Here is a 22,174-nt window from a genome sequence, read left to right on the forward strand (position 1 = left end):
AACTACATGACAGCTGAGAGAGGCTAACGAGATGAGAAAATGAAAGCAAAACACAAGGAAGCTCAAGGAGGAGGTTCTGAAAGGCATCTGTCAGAGCTTCTCAGATGTCTGGTGGTGACAGAAATGAAACGAACAAGATGTGCTTTAACTGCAGCCTGTCAGCTTTAATTTGAGGGTATTTACATCCAAATCAGGTGAACGGTGTAGGAATTACAACAGTTTGCATATGTGCCATCCACTTGTTAAGGGACCAAAAGTAATGGGACAAGTGGCTTCTCAGCTGTTCCATGGCCAGGTGTGTGTTATTCCCTCATTATACCAATTACAATGAGCAGATAAAAGGTCCAGAGTTCATTTCAAGTGTGCTATTTGCTTTTGGAATTTGTTGCTGTCAACTCTCAAGATTTGATCCAAAGAGCTGTCACTATCAGTGAAGCAAGCCATCATTAGGCTGAAAAAAACAAAACAAACCCATCAGAGAGATAGCAAAAACATAAGGTGTGGCCAAAACAACTGTTTGGAACATTCTTAAAAAGAAGGAACGCACCAGTGAGCTCAGCAACACCAAAAGACCTGGAAGACCACGGAAAACAACTGTGGTGGATGACCGAAGAATTCTTTCCCTGGTGAACAAAACACCCTTCACAACAGTTGGCCAGATCCAGGAGGTAGCTATATGTGTGTCAAAGTCAACAATCAAGAGAAGACTTCACCAGAGTGAATACAGAGAGTTCACCACAAGATGTAAACCATTGGTGAGCCTCAAAAACAGGAAGGCCAGATTAGAGTTTGCCAAACAACATCTAAAAAAGCCTTCACAGTTCTGGAACAACATTCTATGGACAGATGAGATCAAGTTCAACTTGTACCAGAGTGATGGGAAGAGAAGAGTATGGAGAAGGAAAGGAACTGCTCATGATTCTAAGCATACCACCTCATCAGTGAAGCATGGTGGTGGTAGTGTCATGGCATGGGCATGTATGGCTGCCAATGGAACTGGTTCTCTTGTATATATTGATGATGTGACTGCTGACAAAAGCATCAGGATGAATTCTGACGTGTTTTGGGCAATATTATCTGCTCATATTCAGCCAAATGCTTCAGAACTCATTGGACAGCGCTTCATAGTGAGGATGGACAATGACCCAAAGCATACTGCAAAAGCAACCAAAGAGTTTTTTAAGGGAAAGAAGTGGAATGTTATGTAATGGCCAAGTCATTTCACCTGACCTGAATCCGATTGAGCATGCATTTCACTTGCTGAAGACAAAACTGAAGGGAAAATGCCCCAAGAACAAGCAGGAACTGAAGACAGTTGGAGTAGAGGCCTGGCAGAGCATCACCAGGGATGAAACCGAGCGTCTGGTGATGTCTATGCGTTCCAGACTTTAGGCTGTAATTGACTGTAAAGGATTTGCAACCAAGTATTAAAAAGTGAAAGTTTGATTTATGATTATTATTCTGTCCCATTACTTCTGGTTCCTTAACAAGTGGGAGGCTCATATGCAAACTGTTGTAATTCCTACACCGTTCACCAGATTTGTGTGTAAATACCCTCAAATTAAAGCTGACAGTCTGCTTTTTGTTTCATTTCAAATCCATTGTGGTGGTGTATACAGACAAAAATGTTAGAATTGTGTCGATGTCCCAATAATTATGGACCTGACTGTATATGTAAAATCTCATGTGTCTTTGCAGAGCGTTTATCAATAGTGATGAGCAGCAGGGGCAATATTTGAATTCGCTCACTGTTCACTTCAGATTAAAAAATGATGACTATTCTAAAAAACGAGTATATAGCACTATATTATAAATATTCACGAATTCTCGAAGTTGCGATATTCGAGATAAAAAAATTATTTTCGAATATTCGCGTTCAACACTATTTATCAACTCCTGTTCTGATCCTCCTTTCCCTTGGGGAGGGTGTCTGAGCCATAGGTGTTCTAGCATGCTAGTCCCTGCAATGGTGTTCTGTTTCATTTGTCTGCCTGTGTACGGTCATCTGCCTGATTCCTGATTCTGACTGTCCACTGCATGACCTGTACCTAATTACAGTATTAACCCTTTGCTGTCTGCCCTGACCTCGGACCTGTTTCACGGATTCTCACAAACTCTGCCTAGCCTGTTACTGACTATGCATTTTGCCAGATTCCTCTGTGTTCTTCACTGGTGTCCCTGACTCCCATAGATCAGCAGTCAACCTTACAGGCATTATTCCAAGAAGTAGCAACCTGGTGGCTCCCTTGCCGTGAAGCTCTGATCTCTGTATAGGGGTTAAAGGGTAAAAACCAGGGGACTGCCAGGATAACATCATTAGGATTAGCCCAAAGTCAAACCGGTTGGTTGATGCAGTGGTTCCACACCCTTTGCCATAACACCAAGTTTAATTCTTGTCCTTTGCGGATAGTTGACTATGCACCAGAATGTCCTTCAAATTAGGGCCTTGCCTGGGTGTTAAATATGGATTTTAATATCCTATTTAAATCTCAAAATATACCAATGTTTTGAGAATTCCTGCAATCTCCTTATTATAATTGTCAAAGGTACAAAATATATCTGATGTTTTTCTACTTCCCAGCTGGTCCTTTCCAGCAGTTTCTTGGACTCTTTTCAATCCCTGATTTTGAAATCTACAATATAATTGCTTGCACTCATTTTTAAAGGATGATTCTTTTGCACAGTTCCTTCTTCCCCTTAACTATTAACCGTCAGGTATGCCTTTTTTGTAATGATTGAAGGTGACAGCTTTTTCAATGAAAAAAGTCATTTGTAGCTGTTGGCTTCCTTAAATGCCACCCAAATCCAGTGAGATCCTTAAATCAAGGAAATTCATTTCTCTCTCTTGAATTTCATGTGCAAATTTCATACTAACCTGGTTATTTAAACGTGTGACTAGAACCTCAGATAGATTTATATTACAATCCCTCACAAAAATTTTTTACTTATCCAAAATAAATTGTACGAATTGTAAAACTTCATGTCTTAAGAAAGAATAAGACATATGTCAGTACACAAGCAGTGCTCATCATGGTCCATTTAATTTGTTGAAATAAAATCTCATTAAATAAGAAATAATTCTGTTCTGTCAACTTAAAGGGGTTCTCCGCAGTGGCGACTCTAGGAACAATATATAGGGGGGGCACAAAGATACCACAGTCAAAAATGGGGGGGCACAAACAAAATAAGTATATATCAATAAGATTACAAAATACGAGTGAATTGCGATATGCAGGGATACAGTTATAATAAAGCAATTTACTTACAAAAGAAGCTACTCAGTCGTCTGCTGTGCCGTCCTCTGCTTGCATCCACGTATTCTTTCCCCTTCTTTCTGTCTCTCGTCAGTGCACAGGCACACTGTTATGGTGGATCTGTGGAAGACACACTGTTATGGGGGCATCTGTGGATGACACATTATGCCTCTCATTAGCCCTCATTATGCCTCTCATATCAGCCCCCATATCAGCCCTTATGCCTCATTAGCTCCCATATCAGCCCTTATGCCTCATTAGCCCCCATATCAGCCCTTATGCCTCATTAGCCCCCATTATGCCTCTTATTAGCCCCATTATGCCTCTTATTAGCCCCCATATGCCTCCAATTAGCCCCCATATGCCTCCTATTAGCCCCCATATGCCTCCTATTAGCCCCCATATGCCTCCAATTAGCCCCCATATGCCTATTAGCCCCCATATGCCTCCTATTAGCCCCCATATGCCCCCATATGCCTCCAATTAGCCCCCATATGCCTCCAATTAGCCCCCATATGCCTCCTATTAGCCCCCATATGCCTCCTATTAGCCCCCATATGCCTCCTATTAGCCCCTATATGCCTCCTATTAGCCCCCATATGCCTCCTATTAGCCCCCATATGCCTCCTATTAGCCCCATATGCCCCCATATGCCTCCAATTAGCCCCCATATGCCTCCAATTAGCCCCCATATGCCTCCTATTAGCCCCCATATGCCTCCTATTAGCCCCTATATGCCTCCTATTAGCCCCTATATGCCTCCTATTAGCCCCCATATGCCTCCTATTAGCCCCCATATGCCTCCTATTAGCCCCATATGCCCCCATATGCCTCCAATTAGCCCCGATATGCCTCCAATTAGCCCCCATATGCCTCCTATTAGCCCCCATATGCCTCCTATTAGCCCCCATATGCCTCCTATTAGCCCCCATATGCCTCCTATTACCCCATATGCCTCCTATTAGCCCCATATGCCCCCATTTGCCTCCAATTAGCCCCCATATGCCTCCAATTAGCCCCCATATGCCTCCAATTAGCCCCCATATGCCTCCTATTAGCCCCCATATGCCTCCTATCAGCCCCCATATGCCTCCTATTACCCCATATGCCCCATATGCCCCCATTTGCCTCCAATTAGCCCCCATATGCCTCCAATTAGCCCCCATATGCCTCCTATTAGCCCCCATATGCCTCCTATTAGCCCCCATATGCCCCCATATGCCTCCAATTAGCCCCCATATGCCTCCAATTAGCCCCATATGCCTCCAATTAGCCCCATATGCCCCCATATGCCTCCAATTAGCCCCCATATGCCTCCTATTAGCCCCATAGGCCCCCATATGCCTCCAATTAGCCCCCATATGCCTCCTATCAGCCCCATATGCCTCCTATTAGCCCCAAATATGCCTCCAATTAGCCCCAAATATGCCTCCAATTAGCCCCAAATATGCCTCCAATTAGCCCCCAAATAGCCCCCATATGCCTCCTATTAGCCCCCAAATATGCCTCCAAATGCCCCATATGGCTCCAATTAGCCCTTATATGCCTCCTATTAGCCCCCATAATGCCCCCAGCAGCCACATTTTTTATAAAATAAAAAATAAAAACACTTACCTCTCCTGTTCCTGGACGGACGCCGCCTGCCATTTTCTCCTCAGTCGACTGTGCTCTAAACTGGCGCGCACAGCGTGAGGTCACAGAGCGCCCTCACGCTGTGCGCAGCCGACAGCCGAGGACCAGGAAGTGGTGAGTACAGAGCGTTCACCACTTCCTGGTCCTTCGGTACTAATGAGCGCTTCCATAATGGAAGCGCTCATTAGTATTCACTCTGGGGAATCAGCGGGGGGGCACCCGGGGGGGCAAGGGACAACATAGGGGGGGCAATTGCCCCCCCTCGCCCCCCTCTAGCGACGCCACTAGTTCTCCGGGAATTAAGAAAATTCAAATACTTAAATATTACTTTATGATAAATATATTCCTGAATACCTTTCATTAGTTATAATGGATTGTTTTGCCTATGGAGCAATCATTAGGAGAAATAAAATGGCTGCCATCTTATTACTACACACAAAACTTGTCCTAATCACACAGCAGAACAAGTTACTTCACAACACTGATCTATAGAGCTGCCTCATCTTCCTCTCTGCTCTGCTTGTTATGTTATTCTGCTCTGCATATTATGATCCTGAATACACCTAATAACATCTCTATGGGACTGGAGATGATGACAATAACAACAGCAGTTGGCAGCCGCCAGCGTACAGCGCATCCTGCTATGTACCTCAGTCGAACTGCACACAAGGCTCCTCCTCTCCACTGCAGGCTCCGGACCAGCTTTCCTGCACTGTCGCAGGCGGTGACAGCTCTAATTGCACCTTGTAGGAGCCGCATGCGTCCTGTTTCTTTAAGGGTTTGTGCACGCCCCTGATTCCGCCTTCTCTCCAATCCCGGCCAGACACCACCTTTATCAGGGTGCTTCCCCCTTCCTGTGATGCGTGAGCAAAATTGTAGTTTTCTACAGCGAAAGTTCCAGCTCGTTGTTCCTGTGTTGTTATCCTGCTTCCGACCTTAGCCTCTATCCTGACCTCGTCTCTGCCTGATCCTCCTGTACCTAGCTGCTCTAAAGTGTATGATTCGGATAGTCGACCACGCCTCTGTCTGCTGTTCAGCTTGTTACACCTGCTGCACCTGAGCTATTCAGCTCTGCTGTTCTAACAGCTCCACTTCTGCTTAATCACCAACTCAGCTCTGCCTCATCTGACTCTACTGCTGCGCTTCTTCCATCCAGCGACAGCTCGCTCCACCTGCCTGTATCCACAGTGCTTGCCAGCTGCCACTTAGCCGGGACCATTCTTGTGGTAGCGACCTGGTGTTTCCCCTGAAGCTAAGACTAGCTTCCGCATCCTAGAGCAGGATAAAGGGTGAAGACCAGGAGAATACTTAGATTCCGCTCCCAAGTTTGGTCCAAAGCCAAACCGGTAAGTGGCACAGCGGGTCCGCACCGGTTGGAGCGTTACAAGCAGCAGCATTTGTATGCAGTCTCCATTACCACAGCCCCACATTACCACAGTCTGTTTATGCTCTCCATGCTCCACACTCTCTGTACTTCATGTCTCCTCATGAACTAAATTCAGCTGAAGTTCTTATAAACTGCATTCAGGATCATAATCTCTGACAAGCAGAGCAGAGAGCAGGATGAGGCAGCTCTTTACCTCAGTGTTGTGAAGTAACTTGTCCTGCTGTGTGATTTGGACAGATTTTGTGTTTTTGTGGACGGCGGCAATTTTGTTTCCTCTGATGATTGCTCCCCAGACAAAATGACCCATTATAAGTAGTGAAAGGTATTTGGGAAAATATTTATTTTAAAGTAATATTTAAGTATTTTCATTTTCTTAATTCCCGGAGAACCCCTTTAAGTAGAGTAATCAAAATGATGAAATTAAATTGTCTCTTTTGTTCTCAAAAAGTACTTTACTGTAGCTAGGCCTAAATTGTGTTGGACGTTGATATATAGTTATTTTAATTCCAGACTGACAAAAATTCTAGTTTCCATCATAATATCATGTACTCTGGTAACCATATCTTTAGTGTCCTGCATATATGGTGTGTAATGCCACAACAAAAGGGGATATTATTTTACCCACATATAAACTAGGGTTTTGCATCAAATTAACATTCCTGGATACTATTGGCCTCCCTGGTATTGGGCTTGTTCTATTATATACCTTCAGGAGTATGTAGGAGGTTGATATTGTGGGATTTGTATTTTGTAAACATGTGTATTGATCCTCTAATTGTTTTTCTTTTGTATTTTTTAGGATTTCACAAAGTTCTTTCATGAAAATCTCTGATGGGTTTCCTGATAAAGGTAGGAATGTGTTTTTGTCACTCAAAACTCTGATATCAGTGAAAATATATTAATCTCTGCCCATTATGACAATGTTTCTGCCTTTATCATAGAGTTTTATAACTGCATTGTCATTTTCTTTGAGATCAAGTAAAGGACTTTGTTCATCCCAACCTAAATGTTGATAGATTGTTATTTTCTTAGGTGTCATTTTCAAATATATCTCTTGTTACCATCTCCACAAATGTCTGTCTGACAGTACTGTGAAAATGCTGGAGTAATTGTTGATTTTGGTTTAAAATCCATGAACAGTGCCCGGCTACCCTTCTCAAGGCCTTCATTCTGCAGCAAAAGACCTTCTAAATTTATAGTTGCTTTCTCTTTCTTCCTATTAATCTTTCTCAAACCTAGTGCTGCTCCCAAGTGGCTTTTATGCAGGGCTGGTTTCCTCATTAAAGTTTAACTTTTACTAGAACATTATACAAGGTCGGATAACTGGCTATTAATTGCCTTAGGGCAAATTATTCATATAGCACAAGTGAATTCTAAACCCTGACCACTTTGCAGTGTCTTTTTGATTTAAAAAGAACCCATTAGAATAAATACATTATTTAGAGGTCTTTTCTAGGATTTTGATATTGATGGCCAATCCTCAGGTCATCAGTGTGAGACTGGCAAGGGTACTGGGAGTATGGATCAGATGTTTGAGGAAGCCATGGTGCTCCCCAGAACTCTGGTGTGTGCAGTGGCCTCCTCACAGCTTGCCAAGCACAGCGCCATCCACTGGATAGCAGCTATTCTTCTTATCACAGCTCAGCCCCATTCAATTGAACAGCATTGAGCTGAGCCTAGTCTATGGAACTGATGAACGTGACTTCACATGGCCTAGGAATAGGCCTAAGTGCTCACGGATACCCATCGATCTAATATTGATGACCTAGCCTGAGGATAGGTCATCAATATCAAAATCCCAGAAAAACAATTTTAAACTGCATGGTACATGGAATGAACCCCGCCCCCACCCCCACCCCCCAAAAAAACAAACAAAAAAATAATAATAATTTTTTTTCACTTCCCCCTTAAAATTTTTATAAATAGAACAATAAATTAAATGTAGCCAGAAGGCAAAAAAGAATACACTGTGTCTCACAATAAAGAAACCATGCTTTTATTCAGCAGTGCAGGTCTTGGTCTGGTTGCCCATTGTAAGGTGAGTGAGATAACCCTGAAGGGCCGAGTTAGTGTACATGTTAAATCAACAATAAAAAAGTCAGTCCTGTATCCTCACACGGACAAATTGCTTGCGCTGCTGCTGGTTCCGGAGTAGTGTGGTAGGTGTATCACACTGGAAATGCAGGTAATGAGAGTTTTTGGAACCGCACTGCTCTGGACTATAATCTCCGATCAATAGTGGATGGTGCCGGGCTCCAACACCTTTCCTTTCCACCCAAAAAAGGTCCAATCTTCCACAGATAGTTTCCTCTATAGGGTTCAAGGAAATTGATACAATAGTGAAGCACCCTTTGGCTTGATGTTATTAAAAGGTTTTATTGTACTCACAAGAGTCGATCAACAAAAGGCATATATCTTTAGATACAATCGTCTGGTTTCTGCCCGACCCGGGTTTCGCTGCCTCGCTTCTTCAGGGGCGACAACTGCGCATATGCGCAATGGGGCCCTTTAAATAGCCCAGCTTATTTCAATAAATGAGCCGGCGGTGATCCGGATCAAATCCCAACATTGCAGAAAAGTTTCCCATCATGCATTTTACAAGTATCTTCATATACCTTCCCATTCCGCATAAAAATTAACACATATACATATAAATAGATACAAAATTATAAAACTCTTGCTGTTATAAACAACTTGATCTCCAACACATTTATCTCTTATTCCTCATTTTATACACTGCAATGTTATTTAGTGGATATAGATCTTCATCCCACTTAATTCACCTACAACATTACATAAATCGTCCGATTTGCGATATGCTCTATACTTAAATATTCAAATATTCACAAAGCCGTCATTAATCCTCCACCCACTTTTGTGACGTCGCTTGGGTGCTCCGAACCCCGCCTCCCCCCTCCGACATCCGCGTCACACTCCGTCACCATGACGTCGTTCGAAGGTCCTCAAGGAGCAGGGTCAGGAGAACCAAAGCAACGCGACTGGTCGGGGTGTTCTACAGTAAGCATGGTTTTAAATCAAATTCAATATTTAACCCACCTGGCTGTAGGGTTCCTAACTGGTAAATCCACTCTACCTCCTTTCTATTGATTTGCGCCAGTGAGTCCCCCCCTCGCCAGTGTGGCTTGACAATTTCTACACCCACAAATCTTAAACTCTTCGGGGTTTTTTCATGCGCAAATTTGAAATGGGCAGATACACTGTGGGTCAACAGACCTTTTCTAATATTCTGTACGTGCTCCTGTATTCTGATTTTGAGCTTCCTTACTGTCCTGCCCACGTACTGGAGCCCACAAGGGCACTCCAGTACGTATATGATATTCTCATTCTCACAGGAACAGTTTCCTCTTATACGGAACTCCATTCCATTTTTTTTGGATGTTATACAGTTCATGTTTATCTGTCGTTCTTTTGTATTCCTATTTTTACATCCTGCGCAAAACCCACACCAGGTAAATTTTCCTCCTTCTTTCTTTGGCTTAATGCTGACTGGAGGGATAGCACTATGTACAAGTTTTGTTCTAATACTAGCCGCTTTTTTAAAAATAAAGGCAGGATTATCTGGTATAGTTTTTCTTAATACTGGATCGTTTTTAAGTATCCCCCAGTTCCTTCTCACCATTTTCTTGATGTTATCAGACATGGAACAGTATTTTGTCACAAAAGAGAATTTGTAATCTTTCTCACCCTTTTTTACTTTTTCTCTCGTGTCTTTATTCTCTTCCCTTTTTTCTACTTCCACAGCTTCTATGCATACGTCTAGATTTGCCTCCCCATAACCCCTTTCAATGAATCTGTTTTTTAGCACATTGCTTTGTATTCGATAGTCTTCGACTTTCGTACAATTACGGGCCATCCTCTTGAATTGTCCTTTAGGTATATTCGTGAGCCAGGGCCCGTAATGACAGCTTTTTATGTCAATATAGGAGTTGACATCTGTGTCCTTAAAATGTGAACTTGTCATGAAGCGGCCATCTTCTATCCGTATGCATAGATCCAGGAAGGTAACAGAGACATTACTAATTTCTCCCACAAATTTTAAATTCCAATCATTAGTATTCAACTGACATATGAAGGACTCGAGGCCCTCCCTCCCTCCTTCCCACACTAGGAGACAGTCATCAATATATCTCCTCCAGAAGGTCAGTTTACCCCCTGGGGTGTCCGCTCCCAGTGTGGGAAGGATGGAGGCCTCCTCCCATGCCCCCATAAAAATGTTAGCGAAGCTGGGGGCGAATTTTGCCCCCATCGCCGTCCCAATGCACTGTACATAGTGCGAGTCCTTAAACCAAAAATAATTGTGATCAAGACAATAGCTGAGGCATTCCAGGATAAATGTTCCCTGTGCATCTCCTAATTTCATATCTTTTTTGATCCTACTCTCTACAGCTTCCATACCCAACTTCTTCGGAATGACTGTATACAGAGATGCCACATCAATTGTGGCCATCCATGTATCTACAGTAGGGGGGCTTAGTTCCTTAATAAGTTGTAACACAGCTCCGGTGTCCTTAAAATGTGAGGGGTTCTGCACCACATACCCCTGCAAGTAAAAATCAATATATTCGGTGATCCTGCATGTCAATGAGTTCAGGCCCGAAATTATCGGCCTCCCTGGAGGGTCGATTAAACTTTTGTGGACTTTTGGCAGGTGAGTTAGTGTACATGGTTGATGTGTCAATAATAGTCTAGAAGCTTCACACAATCAAGTGTCGCCCTGCTGTTGTGTGATGCAAAAACTAATACAGTGTAAGTATCTCTCAAGCATAGTGAGGAAAATGGGTTCGAACTTCTGTGCTGATTAATTTCAAAATTCTAATAGAGCTCCAAATACCTTATAACAGACTCGGGGAACACTTTCCACAAGATTATGACGTGTTACTGTGAGAACATGTGCTCATTAAGACAAAAGGGCATTTGTTAGGTCAGACATCAGTGTTGGACGACAAGTCCTGGATCGCAATTCTTATCACAAATCATCAGAAACAAGTTTGATGGGGTTGTGTTTGGGACTAAGAGGTTATCCAACGTAAAATATTTATTTCCTATCCATGGGATAGGTTATATATATGAGATCACAAGGGTCTAACTGCTGAGAACCCCAATAATCTTAAGAACAAGGGGTCCTTGAGTCCCTTCTCTGAATGGATTGGTAGTTGATCAACTGCTCCATTCGCTTGAAGAGGACGGATTGAGAGCTGTTTACACAGCATCAGTTATGACAGTGAAGGATCTCGATTAGCTGTTGATATCAGCCAGCCACCTTTACACGCAGTACAGGTTACATGCCGACACAGAAAACTCTGTCCTGTGTTGAGCACAAGCAGTAAGTGGAAGTGCCATGGTCTGGGACTGGAAGGCATGCTGGAAGATCGGGACACCAAGAAGAATGCTTAAATGACTAGGAGTGTAGGTCTCTCACCATAAAATTCTTTCTGCCTGAAGCCACCTCTAGATGGAGCCTAAAAAGTTGCTGCAACTTGAGTACAGTCAGTATGCTATAAGCTTCCCCTTGTGGAGGCTGCAGGCACTGTATTATCATAAGCAAGTCAAAATGATATAAATTCACAAAAAATATAATGATATGATTTTGTGATATAACTTTCTACATATAATTACTAGCTTGGACCAGAAAGATCAAATAGTTATTAAACTGCATGGAAAACTTTACCATTATTTTAAAAGAACCCCAATCATTTTGTAACAGTTTGCTAAATCTGATATTAACTTAATTTTGGTTTTGCTCTTTACCGCCCTATTTCATTGATGCCATATTCACTTACGGTTAAGGCTTGCAGACAATAATTACCAGACATTGTGCTAAGCAAGCGATCTCTGTGTCATACAGTTTGACCTTGTAAGGATAATGAGACAAGGAGAATTCAGAACAGATGAAAGCCAAGTACACCTACTTTATCTAGTGACAGCCAGGGAACACCTTCATGCTCAATCAATTCTCCCTAATGAGACAAGATGGGGTAAGATGGTAAAATAGCAGGAACTGGCAACATTTTTTTCTGCTTAATGATCTATAACTTGCGAGGTACAGTAAAATTGTCACTTAAGTTTCATGCAATAATATGAGTACACAAGAAAAGAGACATATTAAAATACGATATCTTATATAGCACTTTATTGATATGCTAATGAGAGGACAAGGATCTATGGCATAGGAATTAAGAGAGATCCACAAACTATATGACCTTTTATTGAACATATTATAAATTAATGAATTTAGAGAAGAGCTTTAGGATGAAGGAAGAGCTGAAGATAAATGTATTTATAGATTTGATCACCATCAGAAAATGGGAGGCCAATGTTAGGTTGGTTAGCTATCCAAATAATATTTCATTATTATAGACTTATTGACCCCTGCAGTTCATTATTTCGTTATGCATACATTTCTTCATGATGTATTATAACAAAGTAGTCAAAGGTATCTTTGATTTATGGGAACATTTTAAAGAGCATTTAGAGATCATCTGTTTATATGTCACCTTATCATCATCTAAGGCAGGATTGCATCTAGTATAAGGTAACTATAAGGCTAGAAGGCAAACAACAGGTATTACACACAGCTAACCTCCTCCCCCTCCCTGCCACAGGTCATGCCCACAACATCTCCCCTAAAAGTCACTAGGTTTTATTATGCCTATGTGGCTGCTGTAAAGAAAGTTTCTAAACTGCTGTTCACAAAGTAGGACAGAAGTCTAGGCAAAATGGCTGCCCCAGTAATCATGTGCAAAAATTGGATTATGCAAAGGAAGTTTAAGTGATGTAACTAAGAACAGTAAAATGCACTTATCACACATACCACATTTTTCCGCATTATGAAAGGGAAGTGTATTGTATGTAGGTTTGTGGTGTTTGTGTGCTAGGGCTGCTTTTAAGTCCTAGTACAGCCCTGGTTGGGGTCCCCAGCATCAGTCATGAGGCTGCTCCATTATTAAAGGGGCATGACAGTCTCTTATTAACAAACTGAGAAACCAACCATGTACCTTAGATGGATCCAGAGAACTACCCATTCATTGCTTCAATTGCTTTGCTAGATTTATTTTAAGGTGGCTTTCTCAGGGGCAGTAGCCTTTCTACTGCAGCTGGTGGCAGTTAAAGGATGGAACTGAGCATGTGCTTCCACCTCAGTGAGCAGAACAGAAATTTTTTAAAAAGAGCAAACATCAGGTGGCGCTATACAGATAGATGTCAATAAATAACTCAGTGTCTGTACTAGATTTTTAACATGCAATTACAAAAGCATTCAAATCCAAGTGCTGTTTTGGAAAATGTAGAATATTTTTCATGGGACAACCTGGAAAGATATTATACACTGTGATAATGTTGTCCATTGCAAAGTTAAAAGTAAACCAAAACTAAACTAAAGCACTCGAACATTTCAATTAGACCAAATGTACGTATATGAAGCTTTGAACACCGGTGGGGTCTTGCATCTAACAGAGTGACTTCGTTAAATTAAAGAAACATCATAGTAGTCACCAATGCTGTAATCAAATTGAAACATCAATAACAATGACTCCTGTTCACCTACAAATCTCAAATCTAATGCCGGATTTCCATATGCAGTCAAAACCACTCCATCTTTGGATGGCATTTTTAAATGGTGTAATTAGGCAAGACCATTAAAATGACTGATTTGGCTGGTAAAACACACCCCTCTGCTCCTGGTGGGCACAGGTGCTTGAATGCTTGCCTGGCTCCCTTCTTCGGTTCCCCAGCAGGCCAAGGGCATCACTGCTGGTGTAGTAGTTTGACTGTCCACTCCACGCGCTTCGCCTCTTCTTCCTGGTCCGCACTGCCTCTGCATACCCATTGGTAGTGCTCATGTGCTCCCTCTGTCTCTTGAAGGTATGACATGTGTATCATAATCTGCCCCAGCCTAAAGCTAGCCTTATCAGAGTATTTAAGGCCTGAGCAATAAGGTTCCCTAGCTTGCTAGACCCCTTGAAGGTGTTTGTTACCTTCTGATTTCCTATGCCTGACCTCTGCCCATTTATCTGTATTATACCTATTCTGCCCACCCTCATTTTGGCGCTTTTATTGTACTGACCCAGTGCTGCCTGGCCAGACCTTTGGCGTGTTAGCCAGATTGATCGTACTCTGCTTGTCCTGACTTTGGCTTGTCCATTTTACTATGATTTGCTTTTCCCCTTGATACCATGCATTGGTGTCTCTTGATCTGCCTGATTCATCTGTCAAAGAATGGAGATACCCCAAAGTAGCAGGGTGGTGGTTCCGCTGCAGCACAGACTTAGTGAATACCTTTAGCAGTAGCACTAAGTCAAATCCATTCAGTGACACAGTGGGTCCACACAAGCTGCCTTACAATAACATACCCCTACTTGTGCAGAAGAGGACCTGTCCAGGGACAGTACAGAAAGTGGTGACATGGGTGTTATGTCACTGGCGCCATTTTGCACCCTATGGATCATAAGTGTCTAGACATCCCACACATATGTATTCAGTGGACTTCTGCTGCACGGAAAGGGTAGGTTATGATGTGACATATACACTACTCAGAAAAAGTTAGGGCTATTTGGCTTTCAAGAGAAATTTATGGAAAACATAAAAAGTTCATGGTACAGTGATATTATATCATGAAAGTAGGGCATTTAAGTAGAAGCATGACATTTCCTCATCTGAAACAATTTATTGAAACAAAAGCCAATACCAGTGGTGGGTATACCCCCACAAAAAATGTCAAGGTCTCAAAAACTTGTCATGTAGTCACAAGTCGACTCATTGTCTGCTGACGCATGGCATCCCACTCTTCTTGAAGGGCGACCCTCAGGTTATTGAGGTTCTGAGGTACAGAGTTACAAGCCTCTACACGGCGATTCAGCTGATCCCATAGGTTTTCAATGGGATTCAGGTCTGGAGAAAGTGCAGGCCACTCCATTTGCGGTACCTCCATCTTTAGCAGTAGTGGTGATCGGAAATATTATAATTGCTAATTTTTATTGCTAATATCGGCATTTCGAGAATTTGTGAAAATCTAGAATATAGTGCTATATATTCGTAATTGTGAATATTGTCGTTTTTTTTCATCAGTACTACTGCTTCTTGCTTGTGGGCCAATGAGAAGGCTGCAATATCTTTATCAGAGCTTAGCAACATCCATAGCAACCAATAGGAAAGTTGCCTACCCCTTTACTATATAGGAAACTCCCCAGCAGCTTCTGATTTTTTTTGCAGTTCTAAGAGAGAGAGCAGTGTCAATGATGTGCTATGTGCTTTTACCTGGATCCTTATTTAATTAAATTAGATAGTTATTTGTCTATTAGGTACTGCACGACGTGCTCCCTTTATACTTCCCCTACCTGTCGGTACTCAAGGGCCCGCAGTGTACAGTGATACAGAAACCCACAAATTGGTAAATACCTGATCCTGGGTGTTCATCTGTTTTGGCTCTTTTTCCTGCGTCTTTCTTGGTTTTGTTTTTCTTTGGTCCCGTCCGGGATGAAGGGAAGTACAGGAGGCTGGACCCTATTGGTTTTGGTTAAATATGGAGCTTGCCCCGGCCGGTGGCACAGCTCAATTTTTTTAAAAGGCCGCTTATTCGCGCTCGCACCGAGCGCTGAGTGACTTCACGGCAAAGCTACGGTAGGCTAGGAGGACCAAAATTACTCCAACACGTTACGAATAGTATGCTATTCTTCGTCAGGGATACTTCTTCTGGCTTCTGGTGCTGCTTTTAAAGGTCCGTATCTCCTCCCTTATTTAACCCCTTCATCCCTCGTGCATTGGTTTTGTCATTCAAAGGCAAAACCAATGCACAAGGGATGAAGGGGTTAAATAAGGGAGGAGATACGGACCTTTTAAAGCAGCACCAGGAGCCAGAAGAAGTATCCCTGACGAAGAATAGCGTACTATTCGAAACACGTTGGAGTAATTTTGGTCCTCCTAGCCCACCGTAGCTTTGCCGTGACGTCACGCAGCGCTCCGTGCGAGCGCGAATAAGCGTCCTTTTCAAAATATCGAGCTGTGCCACCGGCCAAGGGAAAGCTCCATATTTAACCAAAACCAATAGGGTCCAGCCTCCTGTACTTCCCTTCATCCCGGACGGGACCAAAGAAAAACAAAACCAAGAAAGACGCAGGAAAAAGAGCCAAAACAGATGAACACCCAGGATCAGGTATTTACCAATTTGTGGGTTTCTGTATCACTGTACACTGCGGGCCCTTGAGTACCGACAGGTAGGGGAAGTATAAAGGGAGCACGTCGCGAAGTACCTAATAGACATATTTCATACATCATTCCTTTGATTCACAGCGGTGGCGATACCGCTGCGGTACCGCAGCGTCAGGTCAAATAAGTGTAAGCGCCTGTGTAGGACAAGTAAGCAGTGTTTCACTAAAATTAGATAGTTAGCTTATATATATATAATACAGATAGTTAGTGGGAGATTGTAGGTTAGATAGTGATATAGTGTAACTGATAGGTTCCAGTGCAGGATGTTAGGTAGTGTGATAGGAATTATTGTTTCTCTGCTGGCCATACATACATGCTACAGACATAGTGCTGTGATGTCACAACGATACTTAGTGCACCAATCAGTAATATCTACTCAGACCTGATAAAATGTGAAGTTGCATGTATTGTGCAAAAAAAATGTGCATCATTAGTGCCGATTTGCACAATTGCAAAAATAATGACTGGAAATTGGAAATTCTAGAAATAACGAATTTATTGCGAATATTGTGCAAAAAATTCGCAAAATATCGCAAAAATGAATATTGCCTATGCTGCTTATCGCTAATCATCAGCACTGCTACATCTTCAGTTCTAAAGGTTGGCCCACAAAAAGTAGCCCACCTCTAATATCTCCAAATCAAACTGCCTAATAGTAAATCTGTCCTAGTTGTCCATAGCAGCCAATCAGAGCTCAGCTCTCATTTTTTCAGAGCCCTGTAGGAACTGAAACCTGGGCACTGATTGGTTGCTATGGGCAACTAAGACAGATTTTCTATTAGGCAGTTTGAGTTGGAGATATTTGCGGGCTACTTTTTGTGGGCCACCCTCTACTTTGTCATCAGCTCTTGTTACAGCTCTAATTCAGCTAAATCATCAGTGCTGCTATATCTTCAATTCCACAACATCATCAGCTTTGCTAAATCATCAGTTCTAGTTTGCCATCAGCTTTGTCACCTCATCAGCTTTGCTACAACTCTTCTGCATTGGCTCTCAGGCTCTGCTGCACCCATCATTCTGCTCATCTGGACCAATGGCACCTGTCTATGCTGCATGACACCTGCTCTTTAAGACAAGAGACTTAGCTGATCTACCTCACCAGGTGAGAACGTAAAAGAATATTGAAGCCATGGATTCCAAAGGTGCAGCAGCATCTAGGCCATTGTTACTTTATCTTTATGAGTTGGCTGAACTGGTGTCTCAACTTGCCTTAAAGGGGTTGTCCGAGTTATTTTTTATTCTTTGTATGTTTCTAATTAAACGTAAGGGGTTTACAATACTTCCTTCACCTGCAGATTTCACTGAGGGTCACATGACCTGTGATGTCAGCTTCTCGGACTGCTCTGATGACAGTGCACAAGCCTGGGGAGCAGGTCTGTGTCTGTGCACAAGATATCACTGTGCTGGTCACGCGTCCCTGCACTGGCAAGCTGCTGTTGTCTGCCCTCTCCCTGGATTCTTCAGGAAAGTTTTACCCCTTCTACCATCAGCAGCACAGACCCAGGGCTGGAGGCTTTGCTGAGCAGCTGCAGGCAGTGAAGAGACAAATTCTAGGCACAGGATCTTCCCTTCTCATCCGGTAGACACAGAGCTGACAGACTGGATGAGTTCTGCTGAGCACTGCACAAGAACAGGTATCTTGTGTGTATCAGCAGTGTCATTGTACAGCTGGGACTTGTAGTCCTACGCATAAAACATGCTGCTGAGTATCCCAGCAGTCACACATTTCAATCAGGGCAACATATTCACTTCCTTTGCAGAGCAGGGGGAGGGGCAGTCTTTGTAGACGCTAACAAAAATTTATGAGGAAAACCTCAGGGATTATTGTTACTACAGGTAAAAAAGGGCCATAAGAGAACTAGGGAAATGAAATAGATTATTTTTTTGCCTAAAAGTTGCTTAGCTTATATATATATATATTTCTGAGCATCAGATTTTCCTCTCATTCTTGACAATACCCTTGAGGGAAAAGGATGACCCTATTATGTTCTGAATGTCATCCTTCTTGTCCTTCTGCCAATTATTTGAGGAGCCTGGTCACGTTCATTTGTGGCTGATGCCCTCCTTTGCTTAAGATAATGGTCCAACTCCAGAGAACCAAAATCACCCTTGCATCTGAGCTTGCATGGAACCATATGGCCTTTCTGAAAATTTCTATGCTGGACTATTGAGTTGTATTAAAGATGGTCTAGTGTGAAGAGACCTTCATACATCCTTCGATAAACTGGTTTCTCTTGCAACATGGGTGCAACATTTCAGAGAGAGATCTATACAGAAGCATCAGGATTGCTGAGCACTGAGGTCTCGCCATTCCCCCCAAGTCTCCATCCAGAAAGAGGCTTGTAGAAGGCATGCATCTTGGCTGTATTACCTTGTGAGACAGTCTTTCTCTCCTTCAAGTCATTTCATGTTTCTGGCCAAGCATTTATGGATTCCAGAGCTCCAAAAATAAAGAGAGAGAGAGAGAGAGAGAAAGAGAAGGCGAGAGAGGGAACAGAATTTCAGAAATTCGCTCATCACTAATTAAAACACTTATTTGACCTGCTGCTCAATTCTGTCTCCATTAATGTTGGCATTTCTCCACCATACCAGTGTTTTGAAGATGTATTTTCAAAATAAAAAGCTGAGACTTTGCATCCTCATTGCTCTTTCAATTGTCCCAGTCCTCTTATTTCAGATATGGAACCACCTAGAGGAAAGCTATATTGATTGTATTTGCCAGAAATGCCATGTTCACCTATATTTAGGAGAATCTGAAAAGAGACTTAGGCCCCATGCACACGGCCGTTGTTCACGGCCGTGTGCGGGCCGTGGAACCGCGGCCTGGATCCCTCCTGAGAGCAGGAGCGCACGGCGTCACTGGTTTCTATGACACCGTGCGCTCCCTGCTGCCGGCACAGTACAGTAATACACTGGTATAGATCATACCAGTGTATCACTGTATTGCGCCGGCAGCAGGGAGCGCACGGCGTCATAGCAACCAGTGACGCCGTGCGCTCCTGCTCTCAGGAGGGATCCAGGCCGCGGTTCCACGGCCCGCACACGGCTGTGAAACACGGCCGTGTGCATGGGGCCTTAATCTGCAAATAATCATCTGTCGCTAGAGGGGAGTGGGGGTTTCTTCTTGTAAAGAAGAAAAAGGGATCCTTAAGACTGTGCAGTGACTACTGGGATCAAAACAAGATCACAGGTAAAGATTATTATCCACTACCCCTCATCCCTGAAATCTTTGGTGGGATTAGGGTTGCTCATTTTTTCACCAAATTGGATCTTTGCAGGGACTTTAATCTGATTCAATTAAAAAAAACATTATGATCTGTTTTGATCTCTTCTCAAGATTTGGACATTCACTACCAAGGTTGATTTGCACATCTCTTTTCCAGAGGAGCATTACACAGCATTTAGGAGGAGCATTACACACTCCGTTTTCTTTCCCTTTTTGAAGGAAGAATGATTTACATGGCTCTTTTCCAGAGAAGAATTCTCTCTCTCAGAATCTTAAAAAAAAAAAAATTTAAGATGAATTCCATTATTCCAAATCAATAGAATTGTTTTTCTTATCTCTAAATCAGTCTTGAAGCAATTTTCAATACAAATAGCAAACAGATGCTGACAGGTAGGCTGGAGCACCTAATAGTAAGTGTTATATTCACCCTAAGTGCTTTACTCCCATCACTACTGCTCAGCACTTCTCTATAATATTCTATATAAGGGATCAGCAACCTCCGGCACTCCAGCTGTTCTGAAACTACAAATCCCAGGATCTGGAGCGTCTCACCACCTTTCCCACTATGAAACTATCACATCTAATGGTGCATTGTCATGTTTATATCACTGAAAACTACTGAATAGGTGTGGATAAGTAGAGCACAGCAGAGGTTAGAGGGGGTATATGCCCCATATCCATCTGGATTTGTGTTGCTGCTACTTTTTACTGGTCACCATTCTCTGAATTGGCAGTTCTGCCTGTATAATTTTGGTAGATGGCATAAGACACTTTATAGTATGTATTTGAGTAGGGTCGATAAGGTGATGAAGCTTTTGTGGATTCCTTACTAATATTATTGTGTATGAATTATGATGGTATTATTTAATCATGTCTAATAAAAAGTATTTTATGGTTAAAGGAAATTAATTTTACTCATTTGTTGTTGGGTTAGTACATGCTGGGAGTTGTAGTTTCACAGCAGCTAGAGTGCCAAAGGTTGCTGACCCCTGTCCTATATGGTGCTTCTGAATGAGTGACATTTAGAAAGCAGGATCTCCTGTATATTCTATGGGGAGTCCTAGCAGCTATGAAAATTACAGATAGAGCCTGCAGAGGATAAAACTAGAGATGAGTGAATTGATACTAAACAAATCAGATACATCACAAATTTCAAAAAAATAATTGTTCTTACAAATAAATCAGAAGTTTTGGTAGTTCGCCTCAGAAGAATTGTGCAAAATGGCACCTGTCATTTTACATTTAATATTCCGTACACTAGTTAGGGAAATAGGGCCGGGAGGATGAAAATGGAGGATCACATAAACCTGGACTGGGCCCGGGCCGGCTGGCTTTCTCACAATGCTTTGCAGTCAGCCTGACAGCCAGTAAAGAGGGAGGATGTTGGCTGGTTTATCAAGCTGTATGTTAGCTGTGAAGCACAGACACCATTGTGAGCTCAGCCACTAATGTGATAGGACATGTCTGCCGTGTATCTGATAGGCTACTTTCACACTGGCGTTTCTGGGTCCGCTTGTGAGATACGTTTCAGGGCTCTCATAAGCATCCCAAAATGGATCAGTTTAGCCCCAATGCATTCTGAATGGATAAGGATCCGTTCAGAATGCATCAGTTTGCCTCCGTTCAGCCTCCATTCCGCTCTGGAGGCCGACACCAAAACGCAGCTTGCAGCGTTTTGGTGTCCGCCTGACGATGCGGAGACAAACGGATCCGTCCTGACTTACAATGTAAGTCAATGGGGACGGATCCGTTTTCACTATCACAATATGGTGTAATTGAAAACGGATCCGCCTACCATTGACTTTCAGTGTAAGTCAAAACTGAACCGTTTGCATTATCATGAAGCAAAAAATTTGGTTCATGGTAATGCAAACTGATCCGTTCTGAACGGATACAATCGTTTGCATTATAGGTGCGGATCCGTCTGTGCAGATACCAGACAGATCCGCACCTAACGCAGGTGTGAAAGTAGCCATAGACAGTCATTTTAGGGTCTTACAGGGACAGTTTAGGGATTGTGAAGATTTATTTAGTAACGTAGCTTGAATTACTGGGAGAAAACGTCTGTAAGTGGGTAAGTAACTGGCTCAGTGATAGAAAACAGAGGGTGGTTATTAATGGTACACACTTGGGTCACTGTCACTAGTGGGGTACCTCAGGGGTCAGTATTGGGCCCTATTCTCTTCAATATATTTATTAATGATCTTGTAGAAGGCTTGCATAGTAAAGTATCAATTTTCGCAGATGACACTAAACTGTGTAAAGTAATTTACACTGAAGAGGACAATATACTACTACAGAGCGATCTGGATAGACTGGAGGCTTGGGCAGATAAGTGGCAGATGAGGTTTAACACTGATAAATGTAAAGTTATGCACATGGGAAGGAAAAATGCAAGTCACCCGTACATACTAAATGGTAAAACACTCGGTAACACTGACATGGAAAAGG

Source organism: Bufo gargarizans, chromosome 5, assembly GCF_014858855.1.
Source record: "Bufo gargarizans isolate SCDJY-AF-19 chromosome 5, ASM1485885v1, whole genome shotgun sequence".
Lineage (NCBI taxonomy): Eukaryota > Metazoa > Chordata > Amphibia > Anura > Bufonidae > Bufo > Bufo gargarizans.